Below are 16,437 nucleotides of genomic sequence, written 5' to 3'. Positions count from 1 at the left end.
GTGTTTGAAAGGTAATAATGTTCCAGAACTGGAGTTTATTATGGTTAAACCAGATTAAAGTTATAAGTTGATAATAGCTGCATGTTCAACATAAACATGGAAACAATTGATCATTTATTATTGGTTCTGTCTGCAGGAAGCCACTAAATCATTCTACAAATAGATGTTGACTATATGAGTATAAAATGGAAACATTTAAACTTTTTTAAACTAATAAATGTTGCTGTTTTTTCTAGAAAATGTATTTTAATTGAAATTTGCTCTTTTCTTCAAACTACCATCGTTTGGTAAAAACTTCACTTCTTTCATATCAGATTAAATTACTTGTAACACATTAATTTAACAGTTTTTTGGAGTTTTTTTTTAACACATCAGTAAAAGTTTATGGTTTTATTCACAGGATGAGTGAAGCAAACATGTTAGATTGAAATGAATAAATATTGGAGCCGATTTAATCACTTTTACTTCCTTCCTGAACCTCAGGAAAAGGTTGTGAATGTTTTGGTGCTTGTTTATTAAATATTAATTTATTTTCTTATTAGTGCAAAACATTCTTCTCTCTATATTCTCTTTTTGTTTGTCTGCGTTCCCTCTGCTTCTGTGCAATAATAAATGATTTTCTAGTTTCTGTACATCAGTTTATTGACAGTCATTTGACCTGAAGGATGATCTGAACTGTTTTTATTTCATTTTATCAACATCTTTATCTATTCCACCTTGATGTTTAACTGATGCCAGTAAAACAACCAGGAAATGGAACAGCTTCCAGTATCTATGCAGTGAAAATATTCATCAGGGTTTTTTCTTCCTGATTATATAAACTGGATTAAATTTATTGCTCTCATAATTGACTCTGTGACCTTGGAGATTAAACTTTACCTCGTTGTTTACTTCAGATCTGCACTGACCTCGTTTGGGTTTTTTGATGACAGAAGTGTCTTGTCAAGCTTGTTTGAGTTGAACTCTCTCCTGAGCAGACATTAATAGCCATCCAGTTTGGCTATTGATCTTAAACATGATGTTCAAACTTTGTCTGAATATTCACCACACCACTAAGGCGCCTTTTCTCCCTGCTTGTGAGCCTCCAGGCCCCAAAATGTCTCTGCACGCCCTGGATCCATGTACATGTTCTGATTTGATGAGGCACCTGGACAGGTGAGCAAAAACTTATCCAGGTTTGACTTCATGTAAGCTCTGTTATAAAATAATGAAGATTTTTATAGAAAACAAAGACTGGGTGTTTAGCAGCAGTTAATGTTTCATTGAAGGTTTTTTTTGTCAACATGATAAAGTGTCAAGGCTTTCTCTGAACACAGCAACAATAAGTAATAAAGTAAAATGAGGGGCGAGTGAGACTCCTCCTCTGCTCTGGTCTTCATAAGGAGGAACCAGAGCAGAAGGAGCTCAGATCTCTGATCACCTGTACAGGTAAAACTTCTTCTTCTTTGTCATTTCATTGACTTTCTCTTCCTTAGTTTCCAGAACGGCTTTGCTGTTGTTGCTTTTTGATGCTTAGCCTGCTTCGTGTTGTTAACACAGGTCCATCTGATGGAGTAGTTTAGTGAAGTTTCTTCTATCAGAAGCAACTCAAAGCCTGATGATAATCTGAAGTTGTGTTGTGTCTGCAGCCTGCTGAGTCATGGCCTCCAGCCTCCCTCTCATCGTTCTGCTGCTCTGCTGTGTGGGCCTGGCTCACTCATACCTGAGGGTCTACGACCTCAGGGCCCGAAATCTGAAGCCTGACAAGTAGCAAACCAGACGGCTTCGTGAAACTCTTCTATGGATCCAGAAATATGGGTCAAACGCCTGTTGTGCAGGGTAATCGAGATCCTTCATGGCCACAGAGCTTTACTTACTACGGTGCCACGGCGGGAGGCCGACTGATAGTCAGAGTTTATGACAAGGACGTTTTCTCCGATGATTATCTTGGAGGCTGCTCAGTTGCAATCAAGAGAGGAAGCTACAGCGGCAGCTGCAATCTGAACACCGGAGGAACTTGTATTTACGCTACAGCTTCAGCTGAGTTGGGTGTTGCTGTCCTGCTTCATTGTGTCTGACAGAATAAGTTTTACATCACTGCATATGTTTAGAAAACATGAATGATAGTATCAGATTCCAGCTCAATTATGAAAACTGACAGATCAAAATGTTCAAATGTCTGAGCTGAAAGTAAGAATAAACTTATTCAACCAAAATGCATTGAGTCTGGCATTTTTTCCTTGTTAGAGATAAAATAGAAATATTTCCAGGAACATTAATGAACCTGATTCAGATATGACTGTTTATTTGGCTGCTTTTAAACTTTCAGTTGAATAAAGTTTGACACCTGGTTGAAGTTTTATTATCGACTTAAGAATTCTTCAAAGTTACGTTTATACCTAAGCTTTTATTTTGAAGGGCATAAAGACCATGCAGCAGTTCCTTTTCTTCTCCTCCTGTTTCCTGTTACATCACATTAACCAGAAATGTTAACAGCTGATGCTATGCTTTAGCAGAAATTAGCATTAGGTTATGCTAAATTCTGTGTTGATGCGCACTTTAGCATTAGCTTCTGCTGAATGTCCTTATTAGCCTAGCACTTTAGCATCAGTGGAGCTGACCTTCACTTCACCGACACAGTGAAGGTCAGCTCCACTGATGCTAAAGTGCTAGGCTAACAAGACATTGAACTGAATCTCAGATTTTGCCTCTGAGCCTCAACAGGCGAATGAACCAAACTGAAGACGGGCGTTTGGGTGAAACTTTAAGTCAGACTTTAATGCTGATTGAAACAAAAATAGACGTTAGACAACATTACTAACTGCAGTGATCCGTTTACGTCGGCCTTTGACCCCCGATGCCTTCAGGGTCACGACTTTTGTGCCAGGAGCGTGCTGAGTTTGATCTTCCCGTCCATGGAGGCCGTGAGGCAGGTACCGCAGTCGACCGCGGAGCACCAATCCACCGTCACACCGGAGCTTTGTGTCCGCCCAGCGACAGCACCCGATCCAGCGCCGGCTCCCCATTGGTCAGCTGGAGGAGGAGGAGCAAAGAGTCAGAGTCCCTCCCTCCGTCAGGTGGGGCTCCGGCGGGAGTCCAACCCGGGTTGGGCTCCGGCGGGAGTCCAACCCGGGTTGGGCTCCGGCGGGAGTCCAACCCGGGTTGGGCTCCGGCGGGAGTCCAACCCGGGTTGGGCTCCGGCGGGAGTCCAACCCGGGTTGGCTCCGGCAGGACTCACCTTTAGCTAAAAACCCCGTTAGCATGTTTCAAAGAGCATTACAACAAAACTAACACAAATAAGCAACTTTTGTTTCACACCTGCCACTGATCAACCCTTCAAACCTTTAGCTAGCTAGCGCTTACAAAGACGCTACAAAGGAGCAGAAGGACTGATGATGAGGAAGGTGATGAAGGGTACGCACTCGGTAGATGAGGCCCCCGGAGCTGGAGCAGGTCAGGACGTGTTGGCCCTCAGAGTCGAAGGCAAACAGTCTTCCTCTGGGAACCTGAACCTGTAATCAACAGCACAGTTATGCTAATCCGCTAATAGCACAGCTCATTTTCTGCTTAGCGCTTTAGCGTTAGCAAAGCTAATGTTTATGATTATCAGTTGTGGTTAGCACAGCTAACTGTTAAGCAAGAGATCAATGAGACTCGCCTGTTTGTAGCCGCTGTAGCCCGACAGGACGAAGGCCCGGTGGCGTCCTGAGGCAGAACCTGCTCCGACTGCTTCACCCCGCAGCGGTGGATGTTCCACTGGATCAACTGAACACAAACACACCGACTTCAGTCCAGGAGCGGTGGGACCAGCAGTGGAACCAGCAGTGGAACCAGCAGTGGAACCAGCAGCAGTGGAACCAGCAGTGGAACCAGCAGCAGTGGAACCAGCAGTGGAACCAGCAGTGGAACCAGCAGCGGTGGACCAGCTTGAACCAGCAGCAGTGGAACCAGCAGCGGTGGAACCAGCAGCGGTGGAACCAGCAGCGGTGGAACCAGCAGCGGTGGAACCAGCAGCAGTGGAACCAGCAGCGGTGGAACCAGCAGCAGTGGAACCAGCAGTGGAACCAGCAGCAGTGGAACCAGCAGCGGTGGAACCAGCAGCGGTGGGACCAGCAGTGGAACCAGCAGCGGTGGAACCAGCAGCGGTGGGACCAGCAGTGGAACCAGCAGCAGTGAACCAGCAGCAGTGGAACCAGCAGTGGAACCAGCGCGGTGCCTGCGCGCTCACCTTCCTGTCCTCCCGACGCTGAAAACCGTGTTTTTCGTCGTAGCTGAAGTCCACGCTGTACACCTCTCCGTCATGAGCCCTCCAGCTCATGGCGCTCTCGTAGCGCTGCATGTCTGCAGCGGGAGCAGACGCACCATCAGTTCCACCAAACATAACTATAGACTGCTGACGAGTCATTACCAACACCAACCGAACAGCCTGATGACGCCGTCAGCGCGCCCGTCACCAGCAGGTTCCCGTTGTGGTTGAAGGCGGTGCAGTTGATGGCTACTGGTTCTGGTTCTAGAGAGAACTGGAGCTGGGAGACAGACAGGATGAAATCGTCAACATGGAATCATTTTCAAAGGTTAAATGTTCTCCAGGCATCAGAAGACAAACTGGGTCTCAGTTAAAACAAACTTTTAATATCATGATGTGAACAGTTTCTGAGCTAACTGCCTGATCCCTGATATGTTGCTAAGCTAGTTAGCTCCCCACCTGCTGTTTGACGGTCTTGGTGTCCCCACAGCAGTACTGACCGGAGACCGGGATGGGAAGCCGAGGAGCAGAATCGACGCTTCCAGAGCGGCTGAGAGCTGCAGCCGAGCAGACGAACGACGAACCGCTGGGCTGCAGGCTAACGACAAAATACTGACACACAAAATACAAAGTTATCAAAATAAATTCACTCCTCTGGGACAAAACAGTCCAACTTCTGGACCATGTGGTCCATTTTGACATGAGGTAAATATGTTTAGATTGACTAAAAACAAATGAAAGCAGCTGGTTTACCGTGGATGAGTCTCATCGATGTTCATCTCATAGAGATTCTTCTTGGCTTCTGTGTCGTAGAGTCGCACCGTCCCACGCCGCTGCCTAACACAACTGACACACAAACTTCAGTCTCCAGGTTCAGCTGTGCTAAAGCATCGATCCGTCCTGCGGGCCGTTTCAAGAGGATTTCCAGAGAAGTAAAGTCCTACCAGTCTGTCTGGTTTGGTGGCCCACTCCAGGGACAGGAGAGGAGACTTGGACATGATGGGGCTTTGGTCTGCATCATGGGGTTGAAGGACCAAACCTTCAGAGAGGAGAGAGTTTCTTACAGTTAGTTTGATTTTTCAAAGGTTAGAAGACGATAACATGAAAATAAATGAACCTTTATGACGCCGTCTACGTCCAAACTGGCAACCGGCGCCCGGAGCTGTCCACCCTGCAGACAGGAGCCGGTTTGAGTTCAGGTGGAAAGTCCTGACGGCGTTCAGGTGTGACTCTGTACCTGCAGTGCATGATGGAGGAGTGATGCTCGCCGTATTCCTCCTGGCTCAGTTTGATGAAGGGCTGCTCCACCTGCAGGCCTCCGTCCTCCGCCGGCTCCATCGCGCTCCTCGCTGCCGTCGCGTCCACGTCGTCCGCTCTGCTCTCCGCAGCCTGAGGGAAACGTAAAGCTGAGCTGAAGCTCCTCAGACTCAGAGCGCCGGCCAGGTGAGGCGCACCTGAGGGGACGGCCTGGAGAAAAGCTCCTTCCTCTCCTTCTCGTGCTCCTGGATCCTCCTGTGTCGGCTGTTCTGGTTCGGAGGCTGGGAACTGGGAGCCTCGCTGGACGACGACTGGCTGGAGGCGACTTTCACCTCCTTGGACTGGAACGAGTCTTTACACTTTACAGCCTGAAAATAAATGAGATGTTTCAATGAGAAATAATGAGGAAAAACTAAACCTGTTTTGGTTCAACTCAGTTTTACAGGGAGAATCAGAACCAACTAAAACCACAGTTTAAAACTTGTGTTGAAGTTTTATTATTCTTCAAGTAATTAGATGTTTACATTCATGCTCTTATTTTGAAGATGCAGCAGTTCCATTTCCCTCTCTTCATGTTCCCAACTTTTTTCACAATAACTTTATTTTAAAAAATAACATACACAAACAAAATAAACACCAATGTTGTATTTTGCCCCTAAACAAGATATAAGGACATAATAGAGCGATTACAATAAAGTCAAAATTAAATTAGCACTTTAGCGTTAGCTTCAACAAATACCAAGTTGAGGTACAATGCATTAGCATTAGCTTCCATTAAATAAGTTGTTGGTGTAGCGCTTTAGCATTAATGGACCAAATCAATCAGTGTTTTAGGGTTAGCACAGCTAACCTTTTCGTTAGCGCTGCCCAAAATGTACCAAAGGAAAACTGAGGTTCCAGGAAGTCAGTCATCAGGATCCAAGAGTTCAGCCGAATGTAAACCTGCTCACTGAGGCAGACAGGTGAGCAAACCAATCACCTGATTGGCTGATCAAACCCCTGCTGTCACCTGATTGGCTGGCAGCTCCTTCTTGCCCAGCACCACCTGGTTCGGGGACCCTGAGCTGGGCGGCGGCGCCTTCATGGGGGCCCGTTTGGCCTGTGGCAGCAGCGTGGAGAAGAAGTTCCTGGAGGGGTGGCGGCGGCGCTGACGACTCGCTGACGACACCAAGTCCCTGCGACACACAAGAGTTCAACAAACACAGATGAACTGGTTCAAACCGAGTCCAAACTGAACTGATTGACACGGTAAAAGATTCACCTGGTTTGACAGAAACACCTAAAATGTTTTATTTGGTCTTAATGACATTGGATTAATTTATCTAAATCATATTTTTATCTTTATAAAAATGTTATTTAACACAGTTTCTCTGATAGTTAATTGATTGGTGCATTATAGTTAAACTGTGATGGATTCCAATGTCCAGCAGAGACTTTAACAATAACAATAATAATAATAATAATAGAAAACAAAACAAGTGGTTGACGGACTGGAAGCGTTGCATTCTGGGAGCAGAACTGGATCTTTCCTCGGTTCTGGACGGTTTCTGTGGTTCACTCCGAAGAATCAGACCCGTCAAAAATACAATTTATTCAGGATTCATGTGTTTCCTGCTAATATTACATTTTATATCATGAATATATTAAATATCATATTTATATCTAATAAGAAGTGTTTATGGAACAGGACTGAAATCGATGCCATCCTTTGTTTTGCTTTTCAGTCGGAGATTTTCCTTTTCTTTACAAAAAATCATCTTCACTGCAAACTGATTTCTACAAATGGATCGTAGACAAAGATAACAATTCATCAGGTGAATTGTTTATTTGGCAACATCATCACAGCACACAGTTTAAACTCTAACAGCAGAAATAAATAAGCATCAACAGCAAATCAGGTCAAAACACTGCACATATAAATAAATGTTTATAACACACAGAACTGATCAAGTGCAGGAAGAAAATCCACCAAAAAGTGATTTAAAGTGTTTTAAATTATAAAGACATGAATCAAGAAAACAAACATTATCTGTCGACATGCAGACATCAGTTCACCCTTAGGACCGCGTTTGTTTCTCAGAACGCCTTTTCAACAATCTTCAAACTGAAACGTTAATCTTTACTCAGATGGTTTTCGGCTCGATTTGATGCTTGCCAGGCCAACAGTAATGTAACGGAGCATAACAGCTGCGGCCATTTTGATGTGAATCATTTCATGGCGATGCCTGTAAACATAAGCTAGCGCCGCAGCTCTGAGTCAGAACGGACAGGAAGTTCTGCACAACATGGCAGACGGTCGATGAGGCTAAGTAATGCAGCTAGCTGAAGGAGAGCGCAGCTAGCAAACAGCCAAAATCATGAACATTTAGTCAGGATAAATCAGGAATAAAAAAATGGACAATTAAAAAGGTTCTGATTGAAATAAAACCAGATATATAAATGTTTTAAACCAAATGAGTTAGAATGTTTTACAGGCGCTAATCAATGCTAAAGCTATTTTGGCTCGATAACAAAAATGTTACTAAAATTAGTAATTATTATTGAAGGTATAACTTTCCTTGCTAATATTAGTCATTTTAAATATTCCTGAAATAATTTGTGAGTAGCAAATAAAGCAATGCTAACAGTGCTAACATTAACACCAAAGCTAAATGCTAGCAATGTTAGCACAACAGCAAGATGCTAAATGGACTGCAACTAAAACAACCAGTTGAAAACATTAGCAATGAAGCAAGAGCTAACATTAACAATGAAGCAAAATGCTAACACTGGTAATGTAGCAAGGTCATAACATTAGCAGATAACACTGGCTGTGAAAACAATAGCAGTGAAGCTAATTGCTAACACCAAATAAAATAAACTGTTAACATTAGAAGTAGAACTAAACTGTTGAAATCAATATAAAGCTAAGAGCTAACAACAATAGTGCTGAAAAATATTGCATAGATCAAGTATCTCAGATCTAAAGAAACCTTTAGTACTTTGTTCTTTTCCAGAACATCTCTAGCTACATGCCAGTGTGTTTTCTGTATTTAGTCTCTTTAACAAACTTCAAAACAACAAAAATCCACTTACAGCCCACAGTGAGTAAATGAGGTCATGAGACAGTTATATATGAGATACATTAGCATTAAAGCTAAGCAACATTCGCTCAACTGCAAAATGCTAACAAAATGATATCACCAAAATTAGCACTGCACAAAATGCTAAAGCATCAGGAAGACCTTAGCACTAATAGCAAAGCTGCCAGTATTCACCAAGACTCAATTCTAACCAATACAAAATATATGACTCAAATGTCAAACGATTGCATTAAATATTAAACATAACAATCTAATGATGAAGAAGAAAACTTCTATATTAGCAGGAAACTAAATGCTACAATTAGCATCAATTAGCACTGATGCTAAAAGCTGTCAGCATAAATAACAAAACCAGACATTAAATGTAAATATTAAACTTAAATCATTAAAACAAAAGCACTGAGTCTGAATTCTGAGCATTAATTTTAAATGATAAAGAATTAACACTGAAGTTAAATCCTGAGAACATTAGCATTAATTAAAGGTAGCACTGATGATGAAGCTAAAACTGTTAGCTTCATCATTGTTGGCTGTTACCACCGAAGCTAACAGCCAACAATGGCTGTTAGCTTGCTACATTAGCTTCAGTGGCTGTTAGCACTGAAGCTAACAGCAACAATGGCTGTTAGCTTGCTACATTACTGCTACATTAGCTTCAGTGGCTGTTAGCACTGAAGCTAACAGCCAACAATTTTACCACAAAACCAAAACCCAACACTGAAACAAAATGCTAAAAACATTAGCATTGAAGCTAGAGATGACCAATATTAGCAACAGCAACAACTAGCTTAACTTAATATCAGATAATACAACTGATAAGTTGATGTAACATCAGACATGTAGGAACCACTTTGGGTCAGTAAAATCTGCGCTGTTGGCCGTTTCTCAGCTCGTGTAACAAAATATCACTAAATGTCTTGAATTCTGACTAAAAACAGGCAGAAAGGCAGTAATCAAGCTCCGGTCAGTCATCAGTAAAGAGATGATAGAGGCTCACAGCTCAGTGTCTCCCAGCCGGTCCATGTTCTGGACGTACGGCGGCAGCTTGTGCTGCACCGCCTCGTCTCCGTCCTTCTGGTCCCGGCTCTCGGTCTGCAGGGCGAACAGCTGGAGGAAAAACAATGAAACACAGCATCAGCTGAAGCGTCGCGGCGTCAGAGACCAAACTGCTGGTGAAAAGGTGAAGCCTGCTCAGGCCTAGTCAAAGTCCAGCCTTGACTGAAACGCTGCTCAGAAACCTCAATGAACTGAAGCAGCGCTGGGAATGACAGCAGATCAAACCCAGGTAGAGACCGACTGATCAGCCTGATCCACTGGATCTCTGGCTGCCTGCAGATTCAGAAACACTTCCTCTTCTCACCACTTGGCGGAGCTGTTCGTTCTCCTCAGCCAGACTGGTCATCCTCTGGACCTCGGAGTCGAAGCTCAGCAGAACCGGCTGAGGTGGAGCCCAGTTAAGGAACCAACAGATCCACCTGCAACATGTGATTCAGTTATCAATAAAGCAACATGTCGGTTCGGCTGCAAGGCGACTGAAATAAAATCCACAATTATTCTCACAACATTTGATTTCTTTCTAAGAAATAGCAGAAAATATTCTCAAAAAGCGTATTTTATTCCAGTTATTGATTCTGTGAGTTGTATGATGGGCCTGCTCTGAATCTATTGTTTAATGACAAGATTTCAGCAGAACAAGGTCTTAAAATTACAATAAACTGTTTAAAGAAGAAAAAGATAATTAATATTTTGATTTTATGTTGGAGTTTTTATATAAATACAACTTAATTCTTCTAATATTATGACTTTCTTCATTTATTTCACTTTATTCTTGATAACATTATGATTTAAGTTTTGAAAAAATGTTGCAAGAACCAATTAATCCGACAATAAATCAAAAACTTTCATTCTGATGATTTTGAAACACACTGATCAATGTGATTTTGGTTTCTGTTGTGTGTGGCTCTGTTTATGTTGATCATTTCTGGAACAATTTATCGTCCAGCAGAAATGATTATTAAATGATGATTATTATTTTGGCTCTGAACTCAAGATCCAAAATAAATAAAAGTGGCTAAATATGCCTGTAAAACAAGATGGCCGCCCTGTACGCTCTGACTCCAGACTATTGGGAAACAAAAATGAAATGTTTTTCTATTCACCAGAATTTGAACAAATTCTCATTTTCACATCGACCTTCGAAACAAAAGAGGAAAATGAGATGAATCCGTCAGATCGCCTCATCGCCCTGTGAAGGATATGCATGCACTGGAACAGGACTGACAGGAAGTTGTGCAGCGACACCAGGAAGGTGTCGGCCCACTGGCGGGAGAAGTACGGCCCGAAGGCCGGGTTCTGGTCCGGGGTCGGGATGAAGGGCAGGATGAACCAGTCGCGCCACTCGGCCTGACCCTGCAGCTCCAACGCCTGCTTCTGGAAGAACTCCTGCGTCTTCTCCAGGTTTCCTTTCTGCACAGGTTGGAAACGGGTCAGAACCAGAAACGGGTCAGAATCAGAAACGGGTCAGAATCAGAAACGGGTCAGAACCAGAAACGGGTCAGAACCAGAAACGGGTCAGAACCAGAAACGGGTCAGCTACGTGCACCGAGTCATGAAACCGACGCAGAAATCACACAAAGTCTCAGAAAAACTGTTTCCATATTAATCGTCAACGATGACATTTCATAGGTTTCAACCGTGAGGAATAGCTGAGCTATGCTAGCTTGACTATGAAACTGTAGCATGTGAATGTGCTGCAGGTTGGTGTGTTTCAGTTGAGGTAACTCTAACATAAGGCGACTGAAGAGACGTTTGTTATAGACGTTCACTTAGAATCAACCCTGAAAACTAAAAGAACCTGAAACTGTAACGGACTGAAGGTTCTGTTTTGGTGCTTGAGAATGTTTTGGTGTTTTTGGTTCACATCCAGGTTGATCAGAAACGCTGCTGCTGTGGCCAGTAGCCATGAAAACGGACGTTGCGTCCAGTACAGTCGACACAAAGCGTTATTTCACGTTTCCTGCCGTATCTCCCGTCTGTCGTGGCGCGCTGCACGGAACGTAACTTTACAGAACCTGATAAGAAACGAGGCGTTACGTGATCGGGTCCTGCTGGGCAGAACAGTCCGGGTCCGACTCGATGCACCCAGCGCCGTCCGGACCGGTGACAGGCAGCCGGTTCTGGATCAGGTACCAGACCTGGACGGTGTTGATGACGTAGTAGCGGTACAGGCTGGTTCTCAGCTTGTTGACGGTGGACCGGTACACGTCCTCCAGCCGGCAGAACAGGCGCCGGTCCAGATACAGCCAGTACTCCTTCAGCCCGGCCAGGTCGAAGTTCTGCACCAGCTGCTGCAGCTGCTCAATGATCCGGTCCACCTGAGGACAGAGGAACCGTCAGAGCGGGTCAGACCGGGTCAGACCGGGTCAGAGCGGGTCAGACCGGGTCAGAGCAGGTCAGAGCGGGTCAGAGCGGGTCAGAGCGGGTCAGAGCAGGTCAGAGCAGGTCAGAGCGGGTCAGGGCGGGTCAGAGCGGGTCAGAGCGGGTCAGACCGGGTCAGAGCGGGTCAGAGCGGGTCAGACCGGGTCAGACCGGGTCAGAGCGGGTCAGACCGGGTCAGGGCGGGTCAGACCGGGTCAGGGCGGGTCAGACCGGGTCAGAGCGGGTCAGAGCGGGTCAGAGCGGGTCAGAGCGGGTCAGACCGGGTCAGACCGGATCAGAGCGGGTCAGACCGGGTCAGAGCGGGTCAGACCGGGTCAGAGCGGGTCAGAGCGGGTCAGACCGGGTCAGAGCGGGTCAGAGCGGGTCAGACCGGGTCAGAGCGGGTCAGAGCGGGTCAGAGCGGGTCAGACCGGGTCAGACCGGGTCAGAGCGGGTCAGACCGGGTCAGAGCGGGTCAGAGCGGGTCAGACCGGGTCAGAGCGGGTCAGACCGGGTCAGAGCAGGTCAGACCGGGTCAGACCGGGTCAGAGCGGGTCAGAGCGGGTCAGAGCGGGTCAGACCGGGTCAGACCGGATCAGAGCGGGTCAGACCGGGTCAGAGCGGGTCAGAGCGGGTCAGACCGGGTCAGACCGGGTCAGAGCGGGTCAGAGCGGGTCAGACCGGGTCAGAGCAGGTCAGAGCGGGTCAGGGCGGGTCAGAGCAGGTCAGAGCGGGTCAGAGCGGGTCAGACCGGGTCAGAGGGTCAGACCGGGTCAGAGCGGGTCAGACCGGGTCAGAGCGGGTCAGAGCGGGTCAGACCGGGTCAGAGCGGGTCAGAGCGGGTCAGACCGGGTCAGACCGGGTCAGACCGGGTCAGACCGGGTCAGAGCGGGTCAGACCGGGTCAGACCGGGTCAGAGCGGGTCAGAGCGGGTCAGAGCGGGTCAGACCGGGTCAGAGCGGGTCAGAGCGGGTCAGACCGGGTCAGACCGGGTCAGAGCGGGTCAGACCGGGTCAGGGCGGGTCAGACCGGGTCAGGGCGGGTCAGACCGGGTCAGAGCGGGTCAGAGCGGGTCAGAGCGAGTCAGAGCGGGTCAGACCGGGTCAGACCGGATCAGAGCGGGTCAGAGCGGGTCAGAGCGGGTCAGAGCGGGTCAGAGCAGGTCAGAGCGGGTCAGGGCGGGTCAGACCGGGTCAGAGCGGGTCAGACCGGGTCAGAGCAGGTCAGAGCGGGTCAGGGCGGGTCAGACGGGTCAGAGCGGGTCAGACCGGGTCAGAGCGGGTCAGAGCGGGTCAGACCGGGTCAGAGCGGGTCAGACCGGGTCAGACCGGGTCAGAGCGGGTCAGAGCGGGTCAGAGCGGGTCAGAGCGGGTCAGACCGGGTCAGAGCGGGTCAGAGCGGGTCAGACCGGGTCAGAGCAGGTCAGAGCGGGTCAGGGCGGGTCAGAGCAGGTCAGAGCGGGTCAGAGCGGGTCAGACCGGGTCAGAGCGGGTCAGACCGGGTCAGAGCGGGTCAGACCGGGTCAGAGCGGGTCAGAGCGGGTCAGACCGGGTCAGAGCGGGTCAGAGCGGGTCAGACCGGGTCAGACCGGGTCAGACCGGGTCAGACCGGGTCAGAGCGGGTCAGAGCGGGTCAGAGCGGGTCAGACCGGGTCAGAGCGGGTCAGAGCGGGTCAGACCGGGTCAGACCGGGTCAGAGCGGGTCAGACCGGGTCAGGGCGGGTCAGACCGGGTCAGGGCGGGTCAGACCGGGTCAGAGCGGGTCAGAGCGGGTCAGAGCGAGTCAGAGCGGGTCAGACCGGGTCAGACCGGATCAGAGCGGGTCAGACCGGGTCAGAGCGGGTCAGAGCGGGTCAGAGCGGGTCAGACCGGGTCAGAGCGGGTCAGACCGGGTCAGAGCGGGTCAGACCGGGTCAGAGCGGGTCAGAGCGGGTCAGAGCAGGTCAGAGCGGGTCAGGGCGGGTCAGACCGGGTCAGAGCGGGTCAGACCGGGTCAGAGCGGGTCAGAGCGGGTCAGACCGGGTCAGAGCGGGTCAGACCGGGTCAGACCGGGTCAGAGCGGGTCAGACCGGGTCAGAGCGGGTCAGACCGGGTCAGAGCGGGTCAGACCGGGTCAGACCGGATCAGAGCGGGTCAGACCGGGTCAGAGCGGGTCAGAGCGGGTCAGACCGGGTCAGACCGGGTCAGAGCGGGTCAGACCGGGTCAGACCGGGTCAGAGCGGGTCAGAGCGGGTCAGACCGGGTCAGACCGGGTCAGAGCGGGTCAGAGCGGGTCAGACCGGGTCAGACCGGGTCAGAGCGGGTCAGAGCGGGTCAGACCGGGTCAGAGCGGGTCAGAGCGGGTCAGAGCGGGTCAGAGCTCAGGTCCAGTCCGGTTCAACGCACCCGGAAGCCTTTCTCCTTGTCTGCCTTGATGTCGCTGTCCAGCTGCTTCAGAGTGTTGGTGAAGCCTCGGTACAGCAGATACTCCCGGACGTGTTTGTCTGTCCGTTCCACCGCAGAACCCATCCCGACCAGAACTGAGACCGAACAGGAAGTGACCAAACAGGAAGTGACGCTCCGCTTGAGTGGAAACATCAACAACAAAAACTGTCAAATCATCAACTAAACACATCTGTTAGGTTTAGTTGTTTCTTTCTTTCAAGCAGAAACATCCTGGGAATCGTTTAAGGACAATTTATCGTCATGACTGGACGATAAATTGTTATCGCGATAAACGGTGATGTTGTTTTGAGACCATTTTAAACTAATATAACACAAGAACACAAAGATCAATAAACTTTAAATTCTGATAACTCAAAACATTTTAAATGTATAAAACAACAGAAACAACAAATAAAATGAATTATGAGTCTCTGCAAACAAAATGATCCTTCAATAAAAGAAGCAAGTTGAAACTGAAAACTTTTTTTTGGTAGAAACAGAAACAACAAATAATGCAAAAGGAAATTATTGAGCTCATTTTCATTTATATTTACATTTATTGAGTTATTGATTATTTCAACAAGCCTTAGTAGGTTCTATATTTGCAATTTCTAGTCCTAGGAATTCTGAATCAATTCACAAATTGATTTCTATATTGCATTATGAGTTCACCGACCACCGGATGCATTTTCAATCATTTTTAGATATTTTCTTATTTAAGAAAAAGCTAAATATGTAAGCTAAGCTAACACTGCTACAGAATTTATGATCAAATCTATTTTTGTTTAAATATAAATAAACTGATTAAATTTGAGTCAGTAAATGTTCTAATTGTTTGCAGTTTTCCTTGTTTCAGTCACATTTAAACAGAATCTTTCAACTGTTTCAATAGAAAAATGGTTTGTGAATTAAAAAATGTTCCATCTCCCTCATCATTACACCACCTCCACCATGCTTTATAATCTTAAAAAAAATTAATTTCTCAGTGTTCTTTAGTTTTCCTTTGAACTTTTCATCTCATTTTCAAGGGAATAAAGCTTTTCTATCTAATAAAGTGGAAACGGTTCAGTCCTCCAGCCAGGCAGTTTAAAGAACCAGTTAGCTTAAAGAACCTGGGTTCGCCGGTTCTGAAGGTTCTGTAACGGTTCCGGAACCATCTGCCACCCAAACGGAACTTTAAATTAAGCGTTTGTTCCGCTGCAGTTAACACGAGTGACCGTAAACAGACCGACCTGAACAGGTGAGTGTTAATATTTCCTCCGTTAACAGTGAAAGGCAGGAATTTCTGTTTGTTCTGGACCGGAAACCGCCGTTACAGCTCACACCGAACCGGAACCAGAACCGGCAAATGTTCTGATTTTAGCAGTTAATCCTCCGCAGAGCAGTAAACATGTTAAACTCATGTTTTACAATCAATACAAACCAAAAAAGTATATTTACAACCGAGAGGGACGAGCTTCCTGCTGATTCCTTCCGGCTGACAGTCATGTGAGGAAGTCACGTGACCAGAGCCAGGTGGAAACAGCGCCCTCTGCCGGCCAGACAGTAAAATGATCCAAGTATTATAACAGGCGATTATTTCCTTTTCTTTGGTTTTATTTAATTGTACAAATTTATGAAATTCTAGAAACAAAACAAATAAATATAAAAGTACTTTATTGTAACAACACAATTAACTCATACAGTAATAAAACTAAAATTACTTCAAAACAAGGTAGTTACAGTTGAGGAATAGTTTATATAAAAACAGAAATAACAGGTTATTTTTTAAATTAATTTATCAAACTTTAGAGGAGGAAAAAATACTCTGTATCCTAAACGCATACTAATAAAAAAAACATGATAATATATATGTATTTTACTAGTGGAACATTTAAAAAGAAATATTTATACTTTAAAAAGTTTTTTCTTATTTAATTGTCTTACTGTGACCAGAATCTGTTGTCTGTGAATCTGGTTTTTTGTTTTGGATATTGGATGATAAATGTCTTCCATCTCTCTCTCCAAGGTTATTTCTTCACCTTCAACACTA

At 46.4% G+C, this 16,437-nt stretch overlaps 1 pseudogene; it reads right to left on the bottom strand.

The window, feature by feature from the left end:
- Window positions 1-2,730: 2,730 nt before the first annotated feature.
- On the bottom strand, window positions 2,731-15,900 carry LOC129354998 (WD repeat-containing protein 91-like; annotated as a pseudogene).
- Window positions 15,901-16,437: the final 537 nt, after the last annotated feature.

The sequence above is a fragment of the Poeciliopsis prolifica genome, unplaced genomic scaffold (genome assembly GCF_027474105.1).
Source record: "Poeciliopsis prolifica strain line A6 unplaced genomic scaffold, Auburn_PproV2 SCAFFOLD123, whole genome shotgun sequence".
NCBI classification, from domain to species: Eukaryota; Metazoa; Chordata; class Actinopteri; order Cyprinodontiformes; family Poeciliidae; genus Poeciliopsis; species Poeciliopsis prolifica.
The sequence above is the reverse complement of the archived record's forward strand: the minus strand, read 5'-3'. Positions and strand labels throughout refer to the sequence as shown.